The following is a 16,085-nucleotide window of genomic DNA, read 5'->3' on the forward strand; positions in this document are numbered from 1 at the left end:
GGTTGGTCCACTCAGTACCGGGGTATTGGTTGGTCCACTCTGTACCGGGGTATTGGTTGGTCCACTCAGTACCGGGGTATTGGTTGGTTCACTCAGTACCGGGGTATTGGTTGGTCCACTCAGTACCGGGGTATTGGTTGGTCCACTCAGTACCGGGGTATTGGTTGGTTCACTCAGTACCGGGGTATTGGTTGGTTCACTCAGTACCGGGGTATTGGTTCACTCACTCAATACCCGGGTATTGGTTCACTCAATACCGGGGTATTGGTTGGTCCACTCAATACCGGGGTATTGGTTGGTCCACTCAGTACCGGGGTATTGGTTGGTCCACTCAGTACCGGGGTATTGGTTGGTCCACTCAGTAAAGGGGTATTGGTTGGTCCACTCAGTACCGGGGTATTGGTTGGTCCACTCAGTACCGGGGTAATGGTTGGTCCACTCAGTACCGGGGTATTGGTTGGTCCACTCAGTACCGGGGTATTGGTTGGTCCACTCAGTACCGGGGTATTGGTTCACTCAGTACCGGGGTATTGGTTGGTCCACTCAGTACCGGGGTATTGGTTGGTCCACTCAGTACCGGGGTATTGGTTGGTCCACTCAGTACCGGGGTATTGGTTGGTTCACTCAGTACCGGGGTATTGGTTGGTCCACTCAGTACCGGGGTATTGGTTGGTCCACTCAGTACCGGGGTATTGGTTGGTCCACTCAGTACCGGGGTATTGGTTGGTCCACTCAGTACCGGGGTATTGGTTGGTCCACTCAGTACCGGGGTATTGGTTCACTCAGTACCGGGGTATTGGTTCACTCAGTACCGGGGTATTGGTTGGTCCACTCAGTACCGGGGTATTGGTTGGTCCACTCAGTACCGGGGTATTGGTTGGTCCACTCAGTACCGGGGTATTGGTTGGTTCACTCAGTACCGGGGTATTGGTTGGTCCACTCAGTACCGGGGTATTGGTTGGTCCACTCAGTACCGGGGTATTGGTTGGTCCACTCAGTACCGGGGTATTGGCTGGTCCACTCAGTACCGGGGTATTGGTTGGTCCACTCAGTTGGTTCACTCAGTACCGGGGTATTGGTTGGTCCACTCAGTACCGGGGTATTGGTTGGTCCACTCAGTACCGGGGTATTGGTTGGTCCACTCAGTACCGGGGTATTGGTTGGTCCACTCAGTACCGGGGTATTGGTTGGTCCACTCAGTACCGGGGTATTGGTTCACTCAGTACCGGGGTATTGGTTCACTCAGTACCGGGGTATTGGTTGGTCCACTCAGTACCGGCGTATTGGTTGGTCCACTCAGTACCGGGGTATTGGTTGGTCCACTCAGTACCGGGGTATTGGTTGGTTCACTCAGTACCGGGGTATTGGTTGGTCCACTCAGTACCGGGGTATTGGTTCACTCAGTACCGGGGTATTGGTTCACTCAGTACCGGGGTATTGGTTGGTCCACTCAGCACCGGGGTATGGGTTGGTCCACTCAGTACCGGGGTATGGGTTGGTCCACTCAGTACCGGGGTATGGGTTGGTCCACTCAGTTTCGGGGTATTAGTTGGTTCACTCAGTACCCGGGTATTGGTTCACTCAGTACCGGGGTATTGGTTGGTTCACTCAGTACCCGGGTATTGGTTGGTTCACTCAGTACCCGGGTATTGGTTCACTCAGTACCGGGGTATTGGTTGGTCCACTCAATACCGGGGTATTGGTTGGTTCACTCAGTACCGGGGTATTGGTTGGTCCACTCAGTACCGGGGTATTGGTTGGTCCACTCAGTACCGGGGTATTGGTTGGTCCACTCAATACCGGGGTATTGGTTGGTCCACTCAATACCGAGGTATTGGTTGGTCCACTCAATACCGGGGTATGGGTTGGTTCACTCAATACCGGGGTATGGGTTGGTTCACTCAATACCGGGGTATTGGTTCACTCAATACCCGGGTATTGGTTCACTGACTAATAGTGGTTAGTAAAGTCCAATAATGGAATGAGAGAGTGTCAGTGGTAATATCATTGTGTTCTTGTCGGTCAGTGTTAGAGGATTTATGTAACAACTGAGGCTTAGCCTGACAGTTAGCCTGCCCTGGACCAGGCTAGTTTCCCAGCATAAGTTGCCAGGGTAACTGAGTTTGAACTATTTTAAGTTTGCTTTATGAAACAGAATCCACCGACAATAAGTCTGACTATCCAAAATAAGCCTGGCTTGTATTCTAATCTTGTTTTATGGAACAACCCTCAGGAGATATAACTAATTAGTGAAATCAGCTGGCTTAGTTCATAGGTGGAATAAACATATGGCAGGACTTTTACTTTCTGACCCCTGGGGCTCGTTCTTCGTACGTTGCTTATTACATCCGAGATCAAATGACACATCCAAGATGATATCATCGTGCTAATCATGATCTGGCTAACTCGGTTCTTCGAACACACTTGCCGGATATGATTAGTATAGCTGGATTGAGTTATCTGAGATAATTGCGCGTTCATGCGCTGGGTTAAAAGGGGATATGTATCGATAGTAGAAACATTGATCAGCGTGGCCAAAGAGCACGCTCAGTTTTTCTCCTCAGCAGAGCAAGAACAGTCGAAGTTTATTCGGAATTTTAATGTTTAACCCTAAAACCGTATTCTGGACAAATGTGGGCAAAATAATGTTGATTTATTTTTTAAAAATACTTCCCTTGATCTGAGCGGTACAAGACTTGGCCACTTTTCCTAAGTTTGCCTCCTGAACACACACAATTTTTTTTGACTCAATTCTACAATGTTAAGTGGGTGAAAAAAAAAAATCCTTAATCTTGTATTTGGGTCAAAAATGGGCACCCATAGAAATGAATGGGAAAAAGTGAAAGTGAAAGTGACAGTGACAGTGAAGGTGAAAGTGAAAGTGAAAGTGAAAGTAATGTAATTTAGAGCAAAAACTGTAATTTAGAGCATTCTTCTTGTTTTTTTGTAAAAATAAATCAATAGATCCAATACAATGCATATCTAACATACACACAAATGAAGGGCTGATCCTGTACAACATTCTCATCATGCCAAAAACTCACACTCAAAAAAATAAGCATAATTTACATAGAAAATATGGTACTTTTTGAAGTAAATAAATTCAAAAATACCCCCAAAATAAAAAAAAACACACCATAAATGGATAGACAAAATTTTATCGAAGACAGTGATATAACATTTATAATAAATAAAAAATAGGGTCACATCTGAGTCCTCTGTGCCCACATTTGTCCACAATTACAGAATTAAGGGCTATAAAGTGAATACAGTTTGAGGGCTACTCAAAACGCCAGGGAACACCTCAAAGTCTGCAAAAGCCAGGAGAGAGGGCTGGCAAAAAGTAGCAGACAATTTAAATCCGTCAGAAGTGGCCATGTTAGATGTCTTTTATCACTTAATAGCCTATATATTTGTATTTTAATAATTGCATAATTACTTTGTTCATTGTAATGTCAGAGTCACCACACTAGAACATGGGAACAAATAAAAGTGAAGTACAAAAATATTCTACATAATGGTAATTTTTAGTTATATTATAGTCTCTTTTATAAAAGGCACTGTTAAATAAATGGTTGTCTGTTTATAAAAGCAACCAAGAAAAAGGCTGAGAAAAAAAAAAGGAAGAAAAGATCTTAGTAGCCTACACTGTAAAATATTTTTTGCTGCTTTAAATTAAGGCCGTATAGTAATTTCAACTGTTAAATCTTGAGTAATGATGAATTGCTTTGACTTGTGAAAGTGAAAACTGATAAACTTATGTTAATGTAAAAATATTTTGCCATGAGTTATTGATCACATTTTTCCCCAGTGTACTTCATTGTAATGACATTGTGCTTTCCTCTTTTGTGCACTTTTACATAATACACCAACACTTGTATCTGTTCCCAAGAAAGTGGTGGCTGAAATATGTGCTGTAAGTGGACATTTTCTAACTTTCCAAAGGAAATAAAGTATAAGACTTTGTAATGTCCATTTGTTTCCATTGCACTGGACAGTGAATAAACCCTCTCAGATAACTGTCATATGGAAGAACTAGCCTACCTGCAAGTGCATAAATAACTTTACTTAATTTATACTTGTATGCTTTATGGCTGCAATATAAGTTGCAGGATTCCACATCTACAGAAAGGCCTACAGAAGAGTCTGCACAGACATAGGAGACATAGGCCTGCAGGTGGGCAGTGTATAGCCAACTTCTCCTTTTTATTTGTTGCATGAGGCATGTGTCTAATATCTCTTGTTGCAGGCATTTGAACACTGGCTTTTCTTTACAAAGAACAATTGAAATAAAACTCAAGGAACTAAGCATATTTGTCTTTTATTAAACATTTAATGAAAAGTGTTTTTTGTGTGTGTTTTTGTGGCAATGTTGGCAATATGGCACATGCAACAATGTCACAGGCCCTGTCAGGTGTGCAACCCTCAGACTTTTCCGACACTGAAATCTTCCCTTTAGTTAGCCAAAGTTCATCTCATTGTGTGCCCTTGTCCTGGCTGGAGCTGCATTGTAACTGGTTTGGGTCAGGGAATGGGGTCATAAAACACCTGTCTGCAGGCAGGAACATGTCATAATCACCTATGAAAAAATGCAGTTCTGTTAGGATCAGTATAAGTGTATGTAATACAGTGAGCTTGATATTTAATTGTGGAACTTCCCTTACCACTTTCAAATAATGTGCATAAATGTGAATCTCTTAAAATTCTTAAGTTATGCACAGATCCTGGCCATTTTGCTTTCACATTTGTGATATGGAAGATTTTAGTCAACTGCCTTTTTTTAAATTTGATATAATATTATTAATCTGGAATATTAAGAATCCCAATAGTAACTGGGCTGCACATTTACATTGTGAACCCCCTTTCTGTTCACATATTCCCCTTCATTGAGGCCTTGATGGCAGTCTATGGTAGCCTATAGTCTATGGTACCAATCACGTTAGTGAAGCCTGAGTGACATACTATAATCGGCATGGTCATGATTGCATGATCTTCATAAAAAAATTATGATAGCCAAAAAAAAAAAAAAAAAAATGCTTTACAACATTAGGTCTTAAGTGGCTTGGAAATGCCGCTCTAGGCGAAAAACAATTGTGCTGCCCCTAGGGCTGGTCCGTATACCATTTTTTTGAGCTTTGAAGCTTCGGTTGTAATGAACATCGAATATTCGAAGCTTCGGAGAGAGGCTGCTGAACATATTCTTCTCTCTAATAAAGGCAGTACTCTCTCTGTGTCTGTCTGTCCGTTTGCATTTTGATTATTTCGAGAACCGTTCATCCAATCGACTTCACAAGGGAGTGCAGTGTCGCATTTAGTGCAATATAGATGGACACGCGAGACGCGACACATTCAGAATAAATACACTTTGCACCTCATGCGGGCAGGGCATATATGCTTCGCGAACGGACACTGATATTAAACGCACACACACAGCTCTGTTAACTTAAGCAATACTTTTAAGGTAGTCTAATATTTGTCTGACTAACAAATTACTGACACAGTAAAGGGTAGATTTAAATAATGAAAAACAAAATTTAAATAAAGAAAAACAAAATTTAAATAAAGAAAAAACAAAATTTAAATAAAGAAAAAACTAAATTTAAATAAAGAAAAACGAAATTAAGTTAACGAGATTAATTTAGATTGATAATATCGGGTAAAAAGGCTAATACATTTTGCTTCTATTATTATATTTTCCACAATGTCAAAGCAACGCAGCTTAACCCAAAACACAAGCTCAGGCATGCATTCTGTCCATACAAACTCCGCTGTTCTGCGCTCTAGCCAGAGAATACTCCCGCAGGGACACTTTAGTAGGCCAAGAGGAAGCAAATACATATACACTATACTGTATATGCGTAGGTGGATGTGATCGAGGAATTTGGCTGTTAGAAGTATAACATTTAAAGCCACTTAAATTAACGAAATGACTCAAATAAAGATTCGTTCATTTTGAAGAACTAGATCGACCAAGAGAGTCAGTAAAATGCTCCGAACTTCCCATCACTCACTAATGACTCGTGAGAGCAGGGGGCGGGGCGGGGCAGCGGCAGCTCAGCAAATCATATAGCCTATTTTGTGAATTGTTCATTGCCGATTGGCACACATTTTGCCGCCCTTACAAAAGTGCCGCTCTAGGCAATTGCCTAGTTCGCCTATATGGACGCGCCGGCCCTGGCTGGACCAGACAACATCCCTGGACGCGTACTCAGGGCATGTGCGGAGCAGCTCGCTGGGGTTTTTACAGACATTTTCAACCTGTCTCTTGCCCAAGCAGCTGTACCAACATGCTTTAAATGCACTTCCATTGTGCCAGTGCCAAAACACTCCAGCCCGAAGTGCCTTAACGACTACCGCCCTGTAGCACTCACACCCATCGTAATGAAGTGCTTTGAGCGGCTGGTCCTGGCACACCTAAAAGACTCTCTACCATCCACATTGGACTCACACCAGTTTGCCTACCATAGCAATAGGAGCACAGAGGATGCAGTTTCCATGGCACTGCACTCTGTGCTCACACATCTGGACAATAAGAACACTTATGCACGCATGCTGTTTGTTGACTTCAGCTCAGCATTCAACACTGTCATCCCAACTAAGTTAATAGCCAAACTTGGAGACCTGGGCATCAACACCTCCATGTGCAACTGGATTTTGGACTTTTTGACCAACAGACCCCAGAATGTTCGATCAGGCTCCAACTGCTCCACGTCCATCACACTCAACACTGGTGTACCACAGGGCTGTGTGCTAAGCCCGTTTCTCTACTCCCTCTTCACCTCCGACTGCAAGCCTGTGTACGGATCTAACTCCATCGTCAAGTTTGTGGACGACACTACGGTGATTGGTCTCATCAGCAACAACGATGAGACTGCCTATAGGGAGGAGATCAAGCACCTGGCCACATGGTGCACTGAAAATAACCAGCTCCTCAACACCACCATAACGAAGGAGCTCATCGTGGACTTCAGGAAAGTGTCAAGAGGCACACACGACACCATCCACATCAATGGAATGGCTGTTGAGCGTGTCTCCAGTTTCAAGTTCCTGGGGACCCACATCTCGGCGGACATGTCCTGGACAACCAACACCTCCTGCCTGGTCAAGAAGGCTCACCAGCGCCTTTTCTTCCTGAGGACACTGAGGAAGAATCAGCTTTCATCGACTATCCTGGTGAACTTCTATCGCTGTGCAATAGAAAGCATCCTGACCAACTGTGCTACAGTGTGGTATGGGAGCTGTTCTGTTGCAGAGCGCAAGGCACTGCAGCGGGTGGTGAAAACCGCCCAGCGCATCACTGGGACTCCACTACCTGCCATCGAGCACATCCAGAGGAAACGCTGTCTGCATCGAGCTCGCAGCATCCTTAAGGACTCCTCTCACCCAGCCCACAGACTGTTTTCTCTCCTGCCCTCCGGCAGTCGTTTCAGGTGCCCCCGGACCAGGACCAGCAGACTAAAGAACAGTTTTTTCCCCAGAGCTGTCTCTTTATTAAACTCTAACCCTCATTGATCCCACTCCCCTCATATACTGATTGACTCTCCTCTCCCTCCTCACACCTGCCTCCATTTTGTTATTTGCAATACTATAATGTTCATTTGCACTGCTGACTGTTATTATAGTAACAACTGTTTACATATGCATCTTGCACTACTACCTACTTACCTTGACTGGAATATGCTCAATTTGCACTGCCGACTGTTTATTTATACAGTACCAATTGTTTACATATTCATTTGAAATACCGTACTTTAACTGTAATATGCAATTACTTTCCACTGCACTTTTACTCGGATAGCTTCTGTCCAAACTTTATTTGCACTACTTTAAATCCATTGTTATACTGCTCATCTTAGCCTAACTTATTACATATATCTATCTGTAAAACTCTGTTTATAGTAATAACCATCTGTATATTATGCTCACATCCTGTTTATAGTAACAGCCATCTGTATATATATTCATAGTACATATTCACCTGTATACTCTGTTTATACCCAGCAAACACAGAACGTTCCCCTAACGTTCCCATATGGTTCCCATTTGGTTATTTTTTTGGGAACCAAATAAGAACGTTCTAGGAACGTTCTCTGTAGGTTATTTTTAGGTTTAATTTTTATAACCTAAAGAGAACGTTCTGGGAACGTTCCCTGCAGGTTGTTATTTAATAACCTAAAGAGAACCTTCACAGAACGTTCCCTGCAGGTTATTTTTAGGTTTTATTTGTATAACCTAAAGAGAACCTTCACAGAACGTTCCCTGCAGGTTATTTTTAGGTTTTATTTAATAACCTAAAGAGAACCTTCCCAGAACGTTCCCTGCAGGTTATTTTTAGGTTTAATTTTATAACCTAAAGATAACGTTCTGGGAAGGTTCCCTGCAGGTTGTTATTTAATAACCTAAAGAGAACTTTCCCAGAACGTTTCCTGCAGGTTATTTTTAGGTTTTATTTTTATAACCTAAAGAGAACCTTCACAGAACGTTTCCTTGCAGGTTATTTTTAGGTTTTATTTTTATAACCTAAAGAGAACGTTCTGGGAACGTTCTCTGCAGGTTATTATTTTAATATCACTTAACAGGCAGATTACAAACTGACAACGTCGTCAGTACGGTCCCCTAAAGTTATAAGATAACCAACAACGTTCAGATCTATTCGCAATAACTTTTTATTAATGATATTTTAAATTATGTTATACGTTTTAATTCTATATGTTTATTTAAATGCTGCGTGACTTTGAAGTGTTTTAATGCGCATGCGCAATCAAACACTGGCGCGCGCACGTGCGCTGCGCTGCGCGAGAGCAGATGGAAACCAGAAACGTCATCAACAACTGACAAACAACAAAACTCCCGTCTGTCGCTGTTGGTTTCACTGCTTTCAGGTAAGTTTAGTCAACAAAATCTCACAAATAATACACACAAACGTCCCTGACACATTTCTTACGTGTAATTGACACGCTTCTGTTGAATATTTACTTTAAAGAAATGGTTTTGTGTCTTTGAAAAAGTCCGTTAGCATCTAAGCTAACCGGTTTCAGAAGAGAACGTTAGGCCTAAGTTACGTTAAGTTAAGGTCTTATTTATGAAAGTTTGGGTTTTTAAACACATATTTAGTGTAGATAACAGTTTTTTATAGTTTTGCTGGTAATTTGTCAATGGGTGATTGGAAGTAAGCTAATTTATTTAACCTAAAAGAATGCACTGTATTGTTAACTTAATCAGTGACGTCACTTACCAATATTGCTAAAATGTGATTTCAGAATAGCGAGAGAGAAAAAAAATCCTCTACAACAAGGGGTGAGTTATTGTTTAATCATGATAATAATTCCATATGCATTTATTTCACAATATATTATCTTAAGATTTTTATATATTTATCTTTTCTGCATTTCACCTTCTAGCTTGGTTCCTTTTATTAAACCAATCCCATGTAATATTGTTGGCTCTGTGACAAATAGCTTATTATGTTCCTAGATCATCATGCTGTGATGGCCTGCTGCACCCCCTGTCCAAGAAAATCTCCACGGCTATGAACCATATGACTAGTAAGCAAAACCACCTCAAACATACAGTGCACTACTGTTCAAAGGTTTGGGGTCTGTAAGATTTATGCTTTTGAAATAAGTCTCACATTTTAAAATCATTAACCCCAGGTTTTTTCAGTGAGATTGTCCTTGAGAAGCCTGTAGGCTAAATAATCAGCTAAATAATAGGCGACTAATACAGTATTATAATGGTCATAGATATAATTATAATTCATTTAAAGGAGAACTCGGTAACTCTAGCGAACTCTTCTCACTTCTTCGCTGATTTTCCCTTTTGTTGTCGCATGTTTTCCCCACGAGCTCCCCCTACAGCTGTGGGGGGGTGTATATTTCACAACACAGTCGTAAAAAACTCATTTGCGGCGGCCTCCTCCCCCTCTCTACCGCTGCTCATGTGCGTTTTTTTTTATTGGAGCAAGCCAACTGTATCGCGTGGAGCTATGTCTACCGAGGTGGGTAATCTGGTGATACATCATACATGCGTGTGTGTTTATGTCGAATTGCCGTAAAGCAATTTGTGTTTCGCGCTCGTTCTCGTTCTAGTTCTCGCTTATCACGAGACTTCCAATTTCTAACTTGCCGGGACGGTAGTGTTGCAAGGTTGGTTTTCCGCCTGGGAACGCTGGGGGGAGCGGGGAAAGTCACCAATATCACCAGAACAGGTTGTTTAACCATCCAAATGATTTCTAGACAGTTTTATTAAGTTAAAAAAGTTACCAAGTTCTCCTTTAACTGTTGTGATAACATGATATCCTGATCATTAGTATATTTTATCTCTTTTGAATTATGTTGGCCAATGAGACTGACACCATACTGTCCAACTCAAAGGTATTTATGTATTTGTATGTTTTTTTTATTGATCAATACTGAAATTCTTTGTACTTTTAAATTTTTCACAGATATCTTGGGCAGCTGTGGCTCATACTCTTAGCCTTTAAAAATGTTTGAATTGATATCCCCAATGCAATATCAGGGGGTAAATATATCATTAGAGTTCTTATGGCTTTGCTCTTGTTACCAGATGAGATATAATCCCTATTGTTTGGCCCTGTGATTCTTCAGGACAAGACCTTGATGCCATCCACAGTCAGTAGATGAAGAAGGTGAGTTTAGCCGAATTCAGTTCTTTTTCCCTTTCTTTTGAGCTTAAACGGACACGTGCACGCAAAATGCCCATCTTGGCGATTTTCCTCGTTAACAGTCTTGTGTGTTTTAAACAGAAAGAAAACGTATGCGTGTCATTTATATTAGGTCTGCGCATTCGTCTTAAAGGGACAGTAGCCTAACGTACCCGCAGCTGTTTGTATCGCCAATGGTGATCAAACATCAAAAGAGAAAATTACTTGTAGCTTTAGCAAAGATACATTTAATTAATTTATAGTTATTTTATTTTTACAGTGAAGACTTATTTTATATTTTGATAATTCAATTTCTGTACCTGATGTTTTCAGATTTAACTGAAAAACATAATGCACTGCTTATTTCAACTGTGTTTTTCTTCTATTGTATTTATCAATGCTTGTTATCTATTGTAATTTTCTATGCAGGTTCACTCCTCTACAAAATCCCCCCAATAGGGGTTATGCGGAGCGCCCAGCGGTCGAACCGGAAAGAGGTCTAAGCATTTCTGCTTTTCACTTCCATACACATCTGCAGCGGTAGGTGATCTCTGAGTTTACTGTTAATTTTCGCTTATTACACTAAAATTCTTATTTCTGTTTTAATTAAAATGTCACGAATGCTAAAATATCAGAAAAGGGAACATCCGAACAGCAGTTTTTGTTGTGTGCCGGTCTGCTCTATGTCGGGCAAAATGAGTAGTACAGAAGTACAAATAGGTTCTGTACTCATAAAGTGACGTCAACATCAGCAGTAGCATTCGCCGTCAGGCAAGTGTTATTTAAGTAAACTCCTGATGTACTTACAAACTTTCCAATGCCTCGTTTAATGAGTACAGAACCTATTTGTACTACTGTAGAAGTTTGGTGCCATTCTGGGCAGTATTAGTGGGGTCATTTACGAGATACAAACCTGGAGCCGCGCATGCACTAAACCATACGGCTGATATCTCTAAATAAACTCTAAATTTTTCAATATCGTGCAGCACTAATATTGAGCATATCTTAAAGTGAACCTGGAACGATAATTTGTGATACCAGATGAGATGTATGTATGATAGATTTTGAACTGTACTATTTTTTTTTTTTTTCAGGTTTTCTGGGATCCCAGCGGAAGGCATCAAGGCATCAGATGTTGGCCTGGACAGATGTTCCTGTAAACTACACCGACCTTTACTTTTGCATGGATGACTGATTATTACCATGTTCTGTGAGGGTATCATTATAGCAAAACTGAGCACCTGTGACAGTGGAATTTGTAGGTGTAAAGTCACAGAGAGAAAAAAATAAAATAATTTTTATAGCAGTTTCAAACTTTTTTTCACTTTCTCTCTCATAAACAACACAGCAGTTACAGGTTTTCAAATTCTTCATTGGAGGTGAGACTTATACGTTATATGTAGAGCGAATTCGCAGGTCAGAGTTCACTAGGCTTAAATATTATTTTCTCTGTTTTTTATTTGACTTCAGAGTTGAAAGTGGGCTTAAAGGGTACATAGGCTTAATGGGTATCCTTACCCCTATATAAAACATTCCTTTTTTGATTTGTAGTCTGAAATAATAAATAGTGCAATATAAATAAATGCAATGTAGTGTTTTCAAATATATACATTTTTCTATAATGATGCTGAAATATCTGAATAAATACACGATACCAGCAGCGCTCGTGCTCTCATATCTCCTACAGCTTGTGACACACAATCCCACCTCACTCTTTTCATTTGCTCAGGATGAATATTAATGCCATTACAGGGCTTGAATTTTGGCATGGGATTGTGTGTACATGTAACGCGTTGTCTTTTTATTTTCTTGTTAAATTTGCAGATGGTGTTGGAAGTTTAAATGTTTTGAGCGGAGTGAAGATTGGCACATTCATGTATATTGTATATAAATAGTTATAGGTTATATATAATATATATAGTTATATAAAGTTATAGGCTACAGTTTGCAAAAAGATCGTTTTAATTAAAATGTTTGTGCAGTTTTATTTATTGAAATATTTTCATGTTTGAAATATTAAATGTAAATTACTGTTCCTGAATACATTTTGCTAACGCTGTTTTTAATGACTTATTTTAGGTTGATAATTAAACAATGAATCAACAAAAACATGGATTGTGTGCTGATTTATTTATTTAATACAAACTGATTGATTTACTTATTAATGATAGTTTCTGTAAATTCAATTTATTGTAATAATATATTCATAGGATTCTAAAGTGTTTGAACAATAAACAATGTAGAATATGTTGTTTGTAGACCTATAATTTGTGTACAGGCATATCAGGATGTGTAGACGTTAGGATAACGTTCCGAGAACCTTTCGGCAACGTTACGGGAACGTTCCCCTAACCTATAGGGAACGTTCTATTAACGTAAAGAAAACTTTCCTGGCTAACCAATAGGGAACGTTCTTGGCAACATTCTGGGAACCTTCCGGGAACGTTCTGGGAACCTTTCGGCAACGTTCCGGGAACGTTCCCCTAACCTATAGGGAACGTTCTATTAACGTAAAGAAAACTTTCCTGGCTAACCAATAGGGAACGTTCTTGGGAACGTTCTGGGAACCAAAAACTAACGTTCCCAGAACGTTAAATTGTTAGCTGGGTAGTAATAACCATCTGTATATTATGTTCATTGTACAGATCTATCCGTAAAAATTCTGTTTATAGTAATAGCCATCTATATATTATATTCAGTACATATCTAGCTGTAAATTCTGTTCACAGTAATAGTTATCTGTATATTATATTCTTAGGACAAATCTATCTGTAAAATTCTGTTTATAATATTATTTAACTCTATATTTATTCAGTAAAATATCCATGTTCTGCACTTATGGAACCACTGTATATCCTGCACTTGCTGCTATTGCACTTCTGGTTAGACCTAAACTGCATTTCGTTGCCTTGTACCTGTACTTGTGTCATGACAATAAAGTTGAATCTAATCTAATCTAATCTAATCATGCCAAATCGTCAACAATTAAATCCAGCTAACTGAGTTAGCGACGTACGAAGAACGAGCCCCTGGACTTGACACCTCTGCGTAATTATAAACACACTGGTTTGTAGTGCAAATAGTTTGACCAATTACACCACTTTGTTATTATTCTCATTATTTCCCTCTAGCGGCTAATGCATCGTAAGTTTCACACATTCAAAGAAAATAGCTTACTTCCTCATTGAAAAATAAGGTGGATAAGCTACTGTGCTAACAGTGTTGCTAAGCGACAGTAAACATTTTAGCCATTGAGGCTAATGTTAGCTAGCATACATACTACTGTTAACAGATATTAAAATTGGCAGTTAAAATCTCACCTCCAGCTCTACTGATGAACAGAAAATGTAAAATATCCACTTCCGGATTAGATTACATAAGGTGCTTGATAATTGTTATTGTAACGATATCTTAGTGTGTGATGCACCATGATTTTCAAATCTTGAAGTGAGTGGATATTTGAGATTTGAGAGAAGACAATCTGTAAAGATTCTTCTTATGTGCTTGATGCAACCAGATTTCCTAATCGATTAGGATCGATTATAGTCTGAGCCCTGCTTTAGTGTTCATTTGATTTATTTGATTAATTTGGTGGTGGTGGTGGCGCAATGGATAAGACACATGCCTTTGGTGTGAGAGACCCGGGTTCGAATCCACTGTGAGACACCAATGTGTCCCTGAGCAAGACACTTAACCCCTAGTTGCTCCAGAGGCGTGCGACCTCTGACATATATATAGCAATTGTAAGTCGCTTTGGATAAAAGCGTCAGCTAAATGTAAATGTAAATTTGATGTTTTTAATTTTTTATAATAAGGACTTTAAGCAACAGCTGCTGATTGAAGGGTAATAGCAACCAGAAACTAAACTGTTCATTGTCATAGCCAATGAACACAATAATCACTAAGCAACAATAAAAAGGATGATCATTTAATCCTTTGACAAAGTAAAAAAAAAAAAAAAAAAACATAAAAAAAAAAAACAAGAGAATGGTTGCTTTTGGCATTAAATGATAAAGATAGGCTACTATTAAAATGTCACATAACCATAAAAAGTTATATTTACTTATCTTAGTGTTTGAACAATAAACAATGTAGAATATGTTGTTTGTAGACCTATAATTTGTGTACAGGCATATCAGGATGTGAAACAAACTTTGTTGTATTATTTAAATTTAATACTGTGAAGCTGCTTTGATACAATCTGTATTGTGAAAAGCGCTATACAAATAAACTTGACTTGACTTGACTTATCTAGTGTTGTAAACTTTTCCTTCGTCAAAGCAGAGACCAGGAGACGTTGGGATCGCGTTCAAACAGAAGTTATTCAGAAAAAGGAAACTCAACAAAGAACTTCAAGCTCAAATATCTGAATCTTGAAACTTCAAGCTCTAGTTGTGTACAGAAGAAGGGTGAAACTGTATGTGAGTACACAGAAAGATTTTGCCAGACCGCTGCAGCTTACAGCGGAATTGCTGACACTTCAGAGAAGGTGTTAGATGATAATGGTCCCCTAGTTCGAGCATGGTTTGATTGTCTTTTGTCAGAACATAAAAATGCATTGCCTTACTTAAAATTAACATGGTCCAGTAGAACCCTGCAAAACAACTTGGACAGGTTAGCTACTTGGGAAAGAGACTCTGATGTCAAGGCAAGAGTAAAAATTGCAGCAGCATCCTTTAAGGCCAACACAGAGAATCAACAGAAACGCAAACGTCCTAACAGAGAGGGCAGCTGTAATTACTGTGGTAAACCTGGGCATTGGATGAAGGAGTGTAGGAAAAACAAAAATAACTTTAAAGAAGTTAGCAAGGTTACTCAGCTTCTGCTCAGCCTGCTTGCTACTCTGAAGCAGCCCCTCCCCTCCTCGTTAAACTCATGGGGTAACTTGATAAGGTGTTAACCATTTAGGCTGTGAGTGCTTAATTTCCCCAGAAACAACAACAAAGACGAAAGACTGATTTTTGTTTAATAGAACAAAAGGAAAGTGACTGTCTCAGCTTTCCTTTGGGGGACCCTGGTTAAATAGACTCACAGCCTTAAATGTTATACCACAGAATTTTCCAGTCAGACACCCATCCTCTATTATGATGTCTATTATGACTGATGTTTCACTGGAGAATGAAAATGTGCCAATTTTCTCACACTGTACAGTGTGCACACAACAGGGACAGAATAGGACACACAGACCAGTGCGGAGCCCATGGAAGAACCGAAGTGCAACAGGCCTCGGGGGTCAGCCATGTGGTGAAGATCTCCTCATAGGTTTCCCCCTCAGTAGTTTATTCCCACCTCACTGGTCCATAGGTGTCAAATCAATTAAGAAATAGGGAAAGAATGAAACAACAACAGCAGACTCTGAAAACGATACAACCCGTGTTTAAACAAATACTGCTACAACCCTAGTGTTTGAACAAATACTGCT

The 16,085-nt window shown here is 39.9% G+C and overlaps 1 long non-coding RNA gene across 2 annotated transcripts; it reads left to right on the plus strand.

Moving 5' to 3' along the window:
* Positions 1–8,797: 8,797 nt before the first annotated feature.
* LOC309498384 lies at positions 8,798–12,656 on the plus strand. 2 transcript variants are annotated; one of them, XR_014205934.1, is made up of 5 exons: positions 8,798–9,297; positions 9,475–10,373; positions 10,572–10,648; positions 11,093–11,203; positions 11,758–12,656. It is a non-coding gene; the product is annotated as an uncharacterized lncRNA (long non-coding RNA). The 2 variants fall into 2 exon arrangements; XR_014205935.1 differs by having other exon boundaries at positions 10,567–10,648; positions 11,758–12,655.
* Positions 12,657–16,085: the final 3,429 nt, after the last annotated feature.

Source organism: Leuciscus leuciscus (genome assembly GCF_965113295.1).
Source record: "Leuciscus leuciscus genome assembly, chromosome: 5".
Classification (NCBI taxonomy): domain Eukaryota; kingdom Metazoa; phylum Chordata; class Actinopteri; order Cypriniformes; family Leuciscidae; genus Leuciscus; species Leuciscus leuciscus.